Source organism: Piliocolobus tephrosceles, chromosome 12 (assembly GCF_002776525.5).
Source record: "Piliocolobus tephrosceles isolate RC106 chromosome 12, ASM277652v3, whole genome shotgun sequence".
Classification (NCBI taxonomy): domain Eukaryota; kingdom Metazoa; phylum Chordata; class Mammalia; order Primates; family Cercopithecidae; genus Piliocolobus; species Piliocolobus tephrosceles.
In genome coordinates, this window is record NC_045445.1 from 107,086,000 (window position 1) to 107,100,209 (window position 14,210).

The 14,210-nt window shown below is 41.0% G+C and overlaps 1 protein-coding gene across 6 annotated transcripts in view; it reads right to left on the reverse strand.

Moving 5' to 3' along the window:
* The window catches only part of USP9X (ubiquitin specific peptidase 9 X-linked), a 158,336-nt gene that overhangs the window by 116,913 nt on the left and 27,213 nt on the right, over positions 1-14,210 (reverse strand). The window contains exon 1 of one of the 6 annotated variants that reach the window (XM_026451483.2): positions 4,028-4,182. The exons of the other annotated variants lie outside the window; for them this stretch is intronic. The gene's annotated coding sequence lies outside the window, so the exon portion shown is untranslated. Of the gene's footprint in view, positions 1-4,027; positions 4,183-14,210 lie in introns of those variants that run through there. 6 annotated transcript variants of the gene reach the window in all.

Here is a 14,210-nt window from a genome sequence, read left to right on the forward strand (position 1 = left end):
GCCTCCACCCAACATACACACAAATTATAGGTAGATTAATGAGGAAAATGTAAACTATAGAAAGTGCTAGAGGAATATGTTTAAAATCAGGAGCAGTGGCTCACGCCTGTAATTCTAGCACTTTGGGAGGCCAAGACAGGCGAATCACTTGAGGTCAGGAGTTCAAAACCAGCCTGGCCAACATGGTGAAACCCCATCTCTACTAAAAATACCAAAAAAAAAAAAAAAAATTAGCCACTCATGGTGGCTCACCCCTGTAGTCCCAGCTACTGAGGAGGCTGAGTCAGGAGAATCACTTGAACCCAGGAGGTGGAGGTAGCAGTGAGCTGAGATGGGGCCACTGCACTCTAGCCTGGGCAACGCAGCGAGATCCTGCCTCAAACAAACAAAAAAAAAACTTGACTAAAGCACACACAAAAACTGATGTTTAAGATATGTCCTCCTGTAGGCAAAATTCAGAGGCTTCAGGAAGAAGTCAGGTAGATTTTTCTCTGAAAAATTAAAGAGCAAACAGAGTAGAAGAAAATATCTGTAAACTATGTATGTCCAACAAATTACAAAATAAAGACACCTCAGTAGAAAAACAGGCAAAGGGTATGTAGACTTCTCAGAAAAAGAAATAGAAATGACTAATAAATACATGAAATAAGACGTAATTTTAAAATAGAGCTTTTCACATGTTAGGCACTGTTTGTAGCACTGTAATCCTTACAAATGTATATAGTAGGAACTAGTATCATCTCCCTTCACAGGTAAGGAAAGGGAGGCACAGAAAGCAAAAGTAAATTACCTGTATCAGTAAGTACTAAGTGGCAAAATGGGATTCGAACCCAGGGAGTCCATAGCTCTTAAATGCTACACTAGCCTGCCTCTCAACCTCATTAGTAATTGTGAAAATGCAAATTACAAAACCAAGATTTGTTCCACTGATCAAACTGGCAAAGCAAAACAAAGTTTTAAGACTGATACTATCAAGTACTGGTGAGTCTAAGACATAGAAGCTCTTTAAACACATAAAGGGGAAAACAAAAATGAAAAACTCTGATTTAAGCAGTCCCTCTTTCGCTTTTGTTATCCATTTTATACACCCTAAATTACAAAGAGTGTTACGTGAAGCAGACATTTTTAAAAACCTTGAGAAACTTGCCTATCATTTTCCTTAGTCACTGGGTCTGCTGACAAATTATGTAAATGATTATTTTCTTTTTGGAGACGGAGTCTTGCTCTGTCACCCAGGCTGCAGTACAGTGGTGCAATCTTGGCTCACTGCAACCTCTGCCTCCCGGGTTCAAGCAATTCTCCTGCCTCAGCCTCCCAAGTAGGTGGGACTACAGGCCCATGCCGCCACCACCAGGCTAATATGTGAATGATTATTATTATTTTTTTTTTTTTTTTGAGGCGGAGTCTCGCTCTGTCGCCCGGACTGGAGTGCAGTGGCCGGATCTCAGCTCACTGCAAGCTCCGCCTCCCAGGTTTACGCCATTCTCCTGCCTCAGCCTCCTGAGTAGCTGGGACTACAGGCGCCCGCCACCTCGCCCGGCTAGTTTTTGTATTTTTAGTAGAGACGGGGTTTCACCGTGTTAGCCAGGATGGTCTCGATCTCCTGACCTCGTGATCCACCCGTCTCAGCCTCCCAAAGTGCTGGGATTATAGGCTTGAGCGATTACGTTCTTGGCACTCAAAATACTAGCTAACCAATTCAACTTTATTCTTGTCTACCTCAAATCTGCTCCAGCTTCTTCTTCTTCTTGTCCCTCAGCCTGGGGTCATGATCCCATTGTATACCCTCTCCAAGGAATGATGCTCCAATCATCATCATCCCCAATCAATCTTTTCCCAGCCTGTGCTTGAATCTTCCCTACTGAAAATCACCAGTGTCTGCCCTTCCCTTTTCCCACAAGTCATAACACTGTCTCCATCTCCCCTTTTCTTTCTTTTTAAATAAATGTGATGGAGACAGAGTAGCTAAGTTGTAACTTTTGGGTTTTTGGTTGTTGTTGTTTTAAGACCCAGGCTGGTCAGGAGATCCTGGGCTCAAACAATTCTCCCTCCTGGCCTCCCAAAGTGCTGGGATTACAGCTGTGAGCCACCATGCCCCGCCCATCTCGCCTTTCACTTTGCCCATTCTCACCTGGCTCCACCCAAAGCTACTAAAACTAAAACTGCTTTAAGCCAGAAGGTCTTAATTGAGATGTAGGAATGGGCTTGAAGATTAATTCCCCTAAAAATTACATACAAAGCTTTTGAGTATGTGCATTAGGGGAAGCACGAGAAGAAGGTCCAATGTTCTACTTACTGACAAATCAAATAACTGCTTCTCAATATTCATCCTGTTTGCCCTCTTCTCATCATTAGACACTGACCTCCTCTCCCTTCTTGAAACTCTGAGCTTCCTTGGCTTATATAATCCTGGACTCCAGGTTTCCCGTCCACTTATCTTCAAAGGAAAGGGGTAGAGTGGCAGTTCTTACAGTTCTAACACTGAAACTGAGGTGAAAACCACTAGAGAGTTGGCTCTACACGTCTAGAATTCAGGCAAAACTTGGGAATCTTGAACACAGATCCAATTAATCACAAAAGGGTAGGAAGAGATGGATTCATCAGCACCACCTGTGAGTCTGGTTTTTTTCCCGAAAATAAATACAACCTCCACTCCCTACCATCTCCTCCTGAGAGTGATGAGGTAAGCGACTATATATTCCCAAGTGTGGGGTAAGTGGGGGGCCGGGGAGATCACCTTGTCTACTAAGCCAATACTATGTCTCTTTTAAAAGTATTTCCAGGAAGCAATCCAAGGACAAACAAAATGTGGTACATACATTCAGTGGATTATTCAGTATTTTTTAAAAAGAAAGGAAATTCTGACAGGTGCAACGATATGGGTGAACCTTGAGGACATCATGCTAAGTGAAGTAAGTCATTCACAAAAGAACAATATTGCATAATTCCACAAACATGGGTACCCGGATTAGTCACACTCGTACAGACAGAAAGTAGAATGATGGTTGCCAGGGGCTGGGGGGATAAGGGGTTATTGCTTAAGGGGTACAGCGTTTCAGTTTGGAAAGAAGATAAATTCTGGAAATGGATGATGGTAAGCATCCCACAATGTGAATGTACTTAATGCCACTGAATTGCAAACTTAAAAATGGTTAAAATCAGCCAAGCACAGTGGTTCACGCCTGTAATCCCAGCACTTTGGGAGGCTGAGGCAGGTGGATCACTTGAGGTCAAGAGTTCAAGAACAGCTTGACCAACATGGTGAAAATCGTCTCTAGTAAAAATACAAAAATTGGCAGGGCGTGGTGGCTCACGCCTGTAATCCCAGCACTTTGGGAGGCCGAGGTGGGCGGATCATGAGGTCAGGAGATCCAGACCATCCTGGCTAACACGGTGAAACTCCATCTCTACTAAAAATACAAAAAAATTAGCCAGGCGCGGTGGCAGGCGCCTGTAGTCCCAGCTACTCGGGAGGCTGAGGCAGGAGAATAGCGTGAACCTGGGAGGCGGAGCTTGCAGTGAGCTGAGATGGCACCACTGTACTCCAGCCTGGGCGACAGAGTGAAACTCCATCTCAAAAAAAAAAAAAAAGTTAAAATGATAAATTTTATGTACATTTTCCCACAGTAAAATTGTATATATAGAATACTCACTGTTCCCTTACCCTGCAGTTCTTTAGCATTTGGAGATCATTTGAGCTAAAATAGCTCAAAATTATATTCTCATATTTTTATGCCCAATATCCTTCCATCTATACGAATTCAGTAACCCTCCATCTATAGACAAATCAGAAATATCTGACAAAAGTCATGGTACAAATTATTCTAGACATAAGTATTATGTGGATAACTAAGGGACTATCCCTTTAAACAAAATAAGATAAATGGGAAAAGTGGCAGTGTGAAGCTCCTCTCTCAAAATACCTTTCTCTAAGACCACAGAACAAAATCATCTTCTGCTTATGACAGGACACTCAATCAGCAAAGCCTCAAGTTGCTTGCTATCCCTATCTCTTATATAGTCTCACCTTTCTAGCTCTTGGTTTCTGTTTCTTCTACCCGACAAGCTGTCCTCATTTCTGTATTTCCGGTATTGTTGAGCAGGTATGTCAGGTCTCAGCATAGCATACTCCGCTGCATCTCTACTACCACATAAGAATTTGATCCCTTTCCCTCAGCACACTAGGATGCAAGATAAAGAGCAAGAAATAGGCATGGAGCAATTACAAATAATTTCTGGATTCAAACATAACTCATTCAAAATCCCACTTCTGTCACTTACAATCTGCCTATCTTAAAAAGAGAGTAACAACCTCTCTCATTCTTTTTCCAGGTATTTAAAATTGAGATGCTATTACCCACAAAAAAAAAAGAAAGCCATAAGAACTGCTTTAATAAAAGGAGTCTCACAAATAGCAAGCATGGTGATTCTCCAAAAAAGTAAATTTTCATTTCCCTTTCTACAATGTACTGTGCAGAGTTCCTAAATATTTGAGGAATGAATCTGAAAATATTGCTTTCAGATATAATTTGGAAAGGTTTGAGTGGAGAAAAAACTTATCACAGATACAATTAAGTTATCCAAGAATAACACCACTACTTTTCTTAATAAATCCTATTCAATACTCAAGTGGTGCAAACAGCTGGGAATCGCACAGCTTTGCTTGATTTCAAGCAGCAGTCCCACAACTCTAAAAGAGCCTGTTTTTTATGTCACGGAGATTTAGGCATACCTAGCAGGGCTAGAACAAGCTCTCTACCAAGTCAAAGCAGCAGTATCCTACACACAACTGAACAACTTAGTAATTATTCAAATCATTCAATATTTGACACAGTAGCAATCACTTTCTATAGGCATGCTCAAATACAATGAATCAGTGTGAAAATTTACCACATGAAGTTTTACGCTTTATTTCATAAAAACAAATTACACAAACAGAATGCATCTTGAATTTTCTGCAATGGGAAATACAACCAAAATGGTGATTTGATTGCCTCTAGGAAACACAGCACTTTTTCATATCCAAACTTAGCATCCTAACATCTTCCATAATAGGAAAAGCATCACCTTTACCTAGATAAAGGCTGGACTGTATTAAGTAATCTAGCACTCCATGAACAGCAAACCATTTACTTTAAACTTTGCAGAACTGAATTTCTCCAGCAGCTTTCACAGAGGGCCTTAATACCAGAGAATTCCTTTCGGGACAAAGAATTGTCCTTTCTTATCCAGTCATTATCCCAACTCTGCTAAAATTTGCCCTATGTCCCAGAATCTATCTCCTTTTATACAGCTCACTGAAATCCTCTAATTTGATATATGATCCTAGGATACTTAAGATTTTCTTCTCTAAATTTTTCTTTTTATCCAAAAAAAAGATATTTAAATAAAAACTCAAAGCTCAGTCGTTCAAAAATTGTGTACTGAGCATCTACAATGGGCCACATATTGTTCTAATCATAGGAGAATATATGGAAGTACATAGTGCATCAAATATCTCTGCTTTTGTAGAACATTACAGACTGAGGACAGAGACAATAAACAAGCAACAGCAATTCCAACTCCCTACCAGATTATTTCCTTTACTGGACATCAAAGTGAGTTGAGTTTCTTAGAAAACAATTTGATAAATCATCCTTAAGGTCATACACGGAAATTATCTTGACTTGTGAATTTTGCCTATTCCTGTTTTATGTACCAATAATCAAAGGGAATTACTTCTCTTTCTTTCAAATTTCTACGTTTAACTGACATCTATAACCCTTGTTTTTCCATTCTTAAAATATTTGACTCACTAGAGACAAGAGACCTAACTGTATAACACAAGCTATACTTAGCCTTCACCAGTAGAGGGCAGCAGACCTCACTACTTTTTTTTTCGTTTCTTTCTTTTCTTTTTTTTTTGAGACAGAATCTTACTGTCTTGCCCAGGCTGGAGTGCAGAGGCACGGTCTCGGCTCACTGCAACCCAGAGGTTGGGACTACAGGCATGCGCTACAATGCCGGGCTAATTTTTGTATTTTTAGTAGAGATGGGGTTTCACTATGTTGGCCAGGCTGGTCTATAACTCCTGACCTCGTGATCCGCCTACCTCGGCCTCCCAAAGTGTTGGGATTACAGGTGTGAGCCACTGCGCCCGGCCCATAAATAACTTTTGATTCTTCAGAAACTTAACTACTAACAGCATACTGCTGACAAGAAGCCTTACTGATCATAAAGAGGGAACTAATACATTCTGTTACATGTATACTGTATTCTTACAATAAAGTAAGCCAGAGAAAAAAAGTTAAGAAAATCAGAAGGAGCGGGGGGGGGGGGGGGGGGGGGGTGACTCAAACACACCTGTAATCCCAGCACTTTGGGAGGCTGAGGCGGGCGGATCACTTGAAGTCAGGAGTTTGAGACCAGCCTGGCCAATATGGTGAAACCCCGTCTCCAATAAAAAATGCAAAAAAAAATTAGCCAGATGTGGTGGTGTGTGCCTGTAATCCCAGCTACTGGGGAGGCTGAGGCAGAGAATCGCTTAAACTCAGGAGATGGAGGTTGTAGCGAGCTGAGATCGCACCACTGCACTCCAGCCCAGGTGACAGAGCGAGGCTCTGTCTCAAAAAAAAAAAAAAAGAAGAAGAAGAAGAAAAAAATCAGAAGAGAGAAAATATTTATAGTACTATACAGTATTTACCAATACAGTAATATTACAACATCTGTTTACAAGATCAATCATCTGAAATGGTGGACAACCACAGCTGCAGACCTCAGACCTCAATCTATGGTACCTATCAAGCAATTCAACTTTTTCTTATAACGTCATGACTTTTCTCTGCTTCTTGGGAGCCCATTCGCCAGCACCACTAGTGGCACTTCATGAGTCCCGCAATGTTATTCAAGGTTTATGGTATTGCACTAAATATGATGAAAAATACATGAGAACATGACAGATCATTTTACGATAGACCATTTACTGGAGAGATGAACTGCTCACGCAGAAATTAGCGTCACATATTTTCATCCGATACTTACAACAAGCTCACCGCAGTAGCAAAAGGAGACGGCTATGAAGCTACAGTAGAAAATGTACTACAGTTAATTTTATGCAGTTATGACTTAATCCATCTTTACATTTGTTTACATTTCTCTCAACTGCACATGGCACCACATGTGGTCTATAAAAACGTTTGTGTGCATTAAGTTTTGATAAACTTTAAATTTATAATAGATTTATGTACATTTCATGGTAGTAAATGGACTAGCATCTACATATATTTTACACGTTCATGACACACCTTTCTTAATTTTTTCAGTATTTCCAAGCTATGCAGTTCATCCTCGTTTTTTTTTCAAATTGTCACAAATCTCCAAAATATTTTCTAATATATTTATTGAAAAAAATCTGCAGTGTAAGTGGACCACACAGATTGAATCTGTGTTGTTCAAGGGTCAACTATATAATGATTTAAAATTATAATGTGAATGTATAAATCAGTCGTTTCATGTTTATTACAATCCAGTAAGCAGCATCTTTTCAGCTAAGCTTTCTTTCAAAATACCCACCATTTTGGAATATGAAAATACTTATTTTTGGTCGGGTGCGGTGGCTCATGCCTGTAATCCCAGCACTTTGGGAGGCCAAGGCAGGCAGATCACATGTTGGGAGATGGAGACCATCCTGGCTAACACGGTGAAACCCCGTCTCTACTAAAAACACAAAAAATTAGCCGGGCATCGTGGCGGGCACCTGCAGTACCAACTACCCGGGAGGCTGAGGCAAGAGAATGGTGTGAACCCGGGAGGCGGAGCTTGCAGTGAGTCAAGATTGTGCCACTGCACTCCAGCCTGGGTGACAGAGCGAGACTCCGTCTCAAATAAAAACAACAACAAAAAAAACTTATTTTTAAGCCAAGTTTAGATCTTTTTGAATTTTTAAATTGAAGATTTTGTTGCTATGACAGATTCAGTATGTTTTTAAAGACAAACTCTTTATGCATTGTTGTCTAGAAAAAAAGTATCCTACACAGCAGTTTTTCTACCACAGCATGAGAAAGGACACTAAAATAAGGTTATCACAGGCTTGACACACTTCTATGGACACCGAGAAATTCCCAAAACACAAAAACTGTATAAAGCAGAACACAAAATAAAAATAGCAAATATTAATAGTTTATGTGCTGGACTTGAAGGGTTCTTTTGGTGCCTCAAAAGAAAACACATGAAATGTGAGTGAAAATAATTATTAAGGAGATAACCTTGACTCTAATATTTTTAGGTAATCTCATTTGCAAACATTACTGTTTAACTAATTATTTAACTACTTATAATTACTTGCAGCATACACCTCACAATAAATTATATTCAGACACTATGGTCCATAACTACCCTGTGGACAAGGCAAAACAGGTCTCAATATTTATGCTAAAGATTTATTTTCTTTTGTGGACTTGTTGGTTCCATTTCATTAAAAGGTTCTCTGTGGCTCCTTTCCCGTTCTATCTTAATTTATGTTATTCTTGAAAAGTTTTAAGTACTTATTTGTGTATCAGACACAACAGTAGGTGCTTTATTTGTATAATCTCATTTAATCATAATACCTATCTCACACAGCCATCGATCCAATTTAACAGACATAAATAGAAGCTAAGAGATTAAGTACACTGAGCTTATATAAGATCACAATATTTCCGTTAAGACTCTAAAACCCTTGGCTCTTACACTATACCATGAAGGTTCTCCATAGAACCTTCTGTTGTTTTCTATAAACTCAAACGAGAAGAGGAAACAATGGGGAAAAGGGATTGAGCTTTCTCTTGAAAGCACAGTGATTGTCAGGCCTGCATCCATTCTTAGAACTGTTTTGTTCTTTTGGTATCAAAAATCATCACTATGAGTATTACTGAAATGCAAAACACGTCATGGCACTGCTTAAAAATCTTCAAAGACTAGCCGGGCGTGGTGGCTCACGCCTATAATCCCAGCACTTCGGGAGGCCGAGGTGGGCAGATCACCTGAGGTCGGGAGTTCGAGACCAGCCTGACCAACATGGAGAAACCCGTCTCTACTAAAAATACAAAATTAGCCGGGCATGGTGGCACATGCCTGTAGTCCCAGCTACTCAGGAGGCTGAGGCAGGAGAATTGCCTGAACCCGGGAGGCAGAGGTTGCAGTGAGCCAAGATCGCGCCACTGCACTCCAGCCTGGGCAACAAGAGCGAAACTGTGTCTCAAAACAAACAAACAAAAAAATGTTCGAAGACCAGGATGAAGATAAAAATACTTATCTAATGGTCTACAAGTCCCTCAAACACCCAATTCCAGCCTCATCTTGCAGCTAACCCGACCCAAAGCTTGTTCAAACTCCAGTTCAATTTGCCTTCTTCTTGTTCCTTCACAAGGTGCTCCTTCATGCCACCTCTGAGAGCCTCTGAACAAAGCACTCTGCTTCGTTTTACCCATACTAATTCATCAGCTCCCAACTCTGAGTCAGGATTCATCAAGTACTCATATCCTAGGCTCTATGAGCCAGCTACCCTATTTTCTCATAGCACCTGTGTGAGTTTATCTTCTAACTAAAACATAAAAGCTCCTTAAGGGCAGAAGCTATGCAAGCTTTGCTCATCACTGAATCCCAAGGATTCATTGGCAAACAATAGGTGTTTCTCTTAGCCCCTTCTGTAACTAAAGCTCAGAGTGAGTGGCTCAAGTAACACTTAATAGTTCTGGAGGCTGGAGATCAAGGGGCCAAGCATATTTTAGTGTCTGGTGAAGGCCTGCATTCTGGTTCACAGACAGCAATCTTGCTGTATCTTCACAAGGCAGAAAGTGTGAGGGAACTCTCCTTGAGTCTCTTTTATTAATACAGGGGCACTAATCCCATTTGTGAAGGTTCCACTTTCATGACCCAGTCACCTCCCAAACACCTCCTAATACCATCACATGGGGGTTAGGTTTCAACATATGAATTTTCGGGGTGGGGGAGTGGAGACAAACGTTCAGTCTACAGCAGTGCTCAAAACTAAAATTGGGAGTGTGGGGAAATACAGTAAAAACAAAGTCAAATCTCTCCCTTCCCATCTCCTTCATTCCTCTTTTATAATGTGTCCAATGTTATCTTTTCCACTCCCACTCAAACCACTCTAGCCTAGACTCCTATTTTAACAGCAACCTGGCTAGTGTCCACACTACTACACCAATCGTTCAGTATATTAATACTAAATTAATCTCAACACTTTCCATCTCTAAAACCTTTAATGGCTTCTCTTCTCCATCTGGTACATATTCAAGGTCATTCATAATCAGCCTGTAACTTTTTTTTCCAACTCTCTCATTTCCCAACTTCAATACTAATGCAGCCAGGGTGACATACCTCAAATTTTAAATAACATTTTCCTCATTAATAGTGACAACAGCTAACATTTAAGTATTTATTTTGTCTCAGGCACTATTCCAAGCAAGTTAATCCTTAGAACAACAGAACAACCCTATTATCAGCCCAATTTCATGAGTAAAAAAACTGGGACAGAGAGAATATAGGCCGTCAAAGTGGTAGGAGCCAGGATTCAAACTCAGGCAGTGCAAGTGCCAGAGTCCTACAGTTTTAACTATCAGACCATACATCAATAATGTCAGAAAAGGAGGGGAGGGGGAACTACCATTAATCTCACCATAACCCCACTCCCAAGACAAACTGTTTAGTTTTTGATGCAGAAACACGTTTTACAAAATTGGATTTTTCACTTAATTCACGATTTCTGCATGTTAAGCATTCTTTGTCACTGTTATAGTACATATCAAGGAGCTAAGACACAATTAGCTGTATTCCTCAGATATATGGAATAATAAAAAATCATGTTATAAAAATTAGCTGGGTGTGGTCGTGCACACCTATAGCCCCAGCTACTCCAGAGGCTGAAACAGGAGGATCACTTGAGCCCAGGAGTTTGAGGCCAGCCTGGGCAACAAAATGAGGCCCCTTCTCTGGGGCGGGGTTGGGGGGGGCGTTGTTTGAGAATGCTTCTCAAACAGACAGGAGTGGCTGAGAAGTCTGGGGATCTCTCCCTCTGACAGAGATAGAGTGTTAAATGGGGAGGTTCATGTTAAGGAGTCTGAAATACAGTAAGTTATTTTTAATAGTTGAACCCATAGCTACAAACCTAAACATCCCTAAGTTATTTTAAAATGTGGCCTCTGCTCAAAGGTAAAAGCTTTTCTTTTCCTAGTTCCACCGGCACTGCCATTATCATTTGCACAGACCTTATTATTTTTACCACACATTATGATAAATTATACACAAAGCCAGTCAAGGTAATTATATTAAGCACAGGTTTCCTGCCCTCCCCACCCCCAGTGTGATGCTAGTTCTAGACAGCTTTAAATCCAATCAATAATTCAGGTTAATGCAAATTAAGATGTCCAATTAATCTTTGTTAAATATGTTACTTGAGCTAAATGCTTGTTTTATTTCCAACACTACACACACACACACACACCCCCCTTACAGACTCTTGATTTTTGTCACTAAATTACTGTGTACATCCATGGCTACTTCCTATGGATAACTTCCTACAAGTCACTGCAACAGAACTACATCCTGCATTCAAAATTCTTGTGGCAGCAGCAATTTGTTCTTTTAGAAATGCTCCGTAATTGGCCAAACACCCTTATTCAAACCTCCTCCATACTGAGCGTCTGTCAAGTTGTACGTACACAATTAGGGTACTGAAGCTTTTACATACATATAAACTTCAGCATCTTATCCAAAGCATTCTCAAACACAAATTTTTAAGTGGCTGTAAGCAATTTGAGTAATTTTACATTTAAAAATAACTTTTGGAATGGTGCCATCAGAGGCTCTGTAAATGCTCTCCCAGTGAAACAACCGTAACTGGTGAAAATTATTTTTTTAAAAAACAAAAAACACTAAAAGCCTCTGGAAATTGTCCTAAGGCCATATAGCAAATGAAAAAATAACTTATTTAAGAAAATCTACCACATCTCAATAAGGACAGTCTGTGGCATTTGAGCCAGCTCAGCAGGACAGTAGCTCCACTCCAGGTGAGAACGGCCAAGAACACACCTCCCCTGACCCAGCTCCCAGTTGATGGTATCTCTCCAGGAGGGAAAGACATCCAGCATTTCTCATCACCCCCAACTTTGAGTTGCAGAGGCTCTATTGCAGGCAAGAATGGCTAAGAAGTCTGGGGGCTCTTTTTTCCAGCTAGGCACCACTTGTGAGGCAGACGCTCTTAACCCCAGGTGTAGCAGGTCAAGAAAAGTTCTTTTTTTTTTTTTTTGAGATGGAGTCTTGCTCTGTCGCCCAGGCTGGAGTGCAGTGGCCGGATCTCAGCTCACTGCAAGCTCCGCCTCCCAGGTTTATGCCATTCTCCTGCCTCAGCCTCCCGAGTAGCTGGGACTACAGGCGCCCGCCACCTTGCCCGGCTAGTTTTTTCTATTTTTTAGTAGAGACGGGGTTTCACCATGTTAGCCCAGATGGTCTCGATCTCCTGACCTCGTGATCCGCCCGTCTCGGCCTCCCAAAGTGCTGGGATTACAGGCTTGAGCCACCGTGCCCGGCTAGAAAAGTTCTTAACCCCAAGTGCAGCAGGTCAAGAAAAGCGTGGTCCTAATGGCCCCCACCCTACCTCACTCAGAGTCAAGATTCCATGACAGGCAAAGCCAAGCACCCTGCTCAAGAAGCAGAGGTGTCACTCTGAGAAGTGAGCCACAGTCCAAACCAGTTCTGAAGCAGTGGTGTAAAGATTTTGCCTAGGGGGAAAGGCAGGCCTTAAAAACAGAGTTCTGAAGTTGTCTTAAAGTGAACTATTTGAAACGATATGGTAATATGCTGCCTGACGGTGTGTTAGAAAACAGGAGAGATCATGGCAATAAGCAGCTATCAAAAGACCTACTAAAAATACAAAAAATTGGCCGGGCGCAGTGGCTCATGCCTGTAATCCCAGCACTTTGGGAGGCCACCGCGGGCGGATCACGAGGTCAGGAGTTCAAGACCAGCCTGGCCAACGTGGTGAAACCCCATCTCTACTAAAAACACAAAAATTAGCCAGGTATGGTGGCAGGTGCCTGTAATCTCAGCTACTCGGGAGGCTGAACAAGACTCTGTCTCAAAAAAAAAAAAAGAAAAAGAAAAAAAGAAAATAAACTATCAACCAAATTTATTTCAAAAATGAATTCAGGGCCGGGCGCAGCGGCTCACACCTGTAATCCCAGCACTCTGGGAGGCTGAGGCAGGTGGATCACCTGAGGTCAGGAGTTTGAGACCAGCCTGGCCAACATGGCAAAACTCCGTCTCTACTAAAAATACAAAAAAGTAGCTGGGCATGGCGGCAGGCACCTGTAATCTCAGCTACTTGGGAGGCTGAGGCAGGAGAACTGCTTGAACCCAGGAGGCGGAGGTTGCAGCGAGCCAAGATCGCGCCATTGCACTCCAGCCTGAGTGACAGAGCAAGACTCTATCTTAAAAAAAAAAAAAAAAAGAATTCAGAAATCAACTTCCAGTATGACAACCTGAGGAGCATGACAAGACACATCCTCAGTTAAAGAACACTGGTAAATGCAATTATGCAAAATTATAAGGAAACAGTATGCTGCATATTTCTCCTTTCTCTTAACTGATTTAAAATGCATTGTTTAAAACAACATGTATATGTAATTCATTGTTGAGCCTATTACATATAAAAATGTTTTCCAGTAACAACATGAATTAACGTGAAATGCATCAAAGATCTAAATTAAGGTAAAAAACTATAGAACTCTTAGAATACATGGGGGCAAATCTTAATGATCTAGGATTTGGCAATGGATTCTAACAGGTACAACACCAAAAGCAGGAGCAACAAAAGATAAATGGGACTTTATCAAAATTTTAAAATTTGTGTGCTCCAAAGAACACTATAAACAGTGAAAAGACAACCCACAGCCCACAAATTACAAGAAAAATATTTTCAAATAATGTGTCCAGTAAGGGACTTGTATCTAGAATATACAAAGAATTCAATACAACTCAATAATAACAAAAAGACAACCCAATTGAAAAATGGGCAAAGGGGCACATATACACCATGGAATATTATGCAGCCATAAACAAGGATGAGTTTGCGTCCTTTGTAGGGACATGGATGCAGCTGGAAACCATCATTCTTAGCAAACTATCACAAGAACAGAAAACCAAACACCGCATGTTCTCACTCATAGGTGGGAACT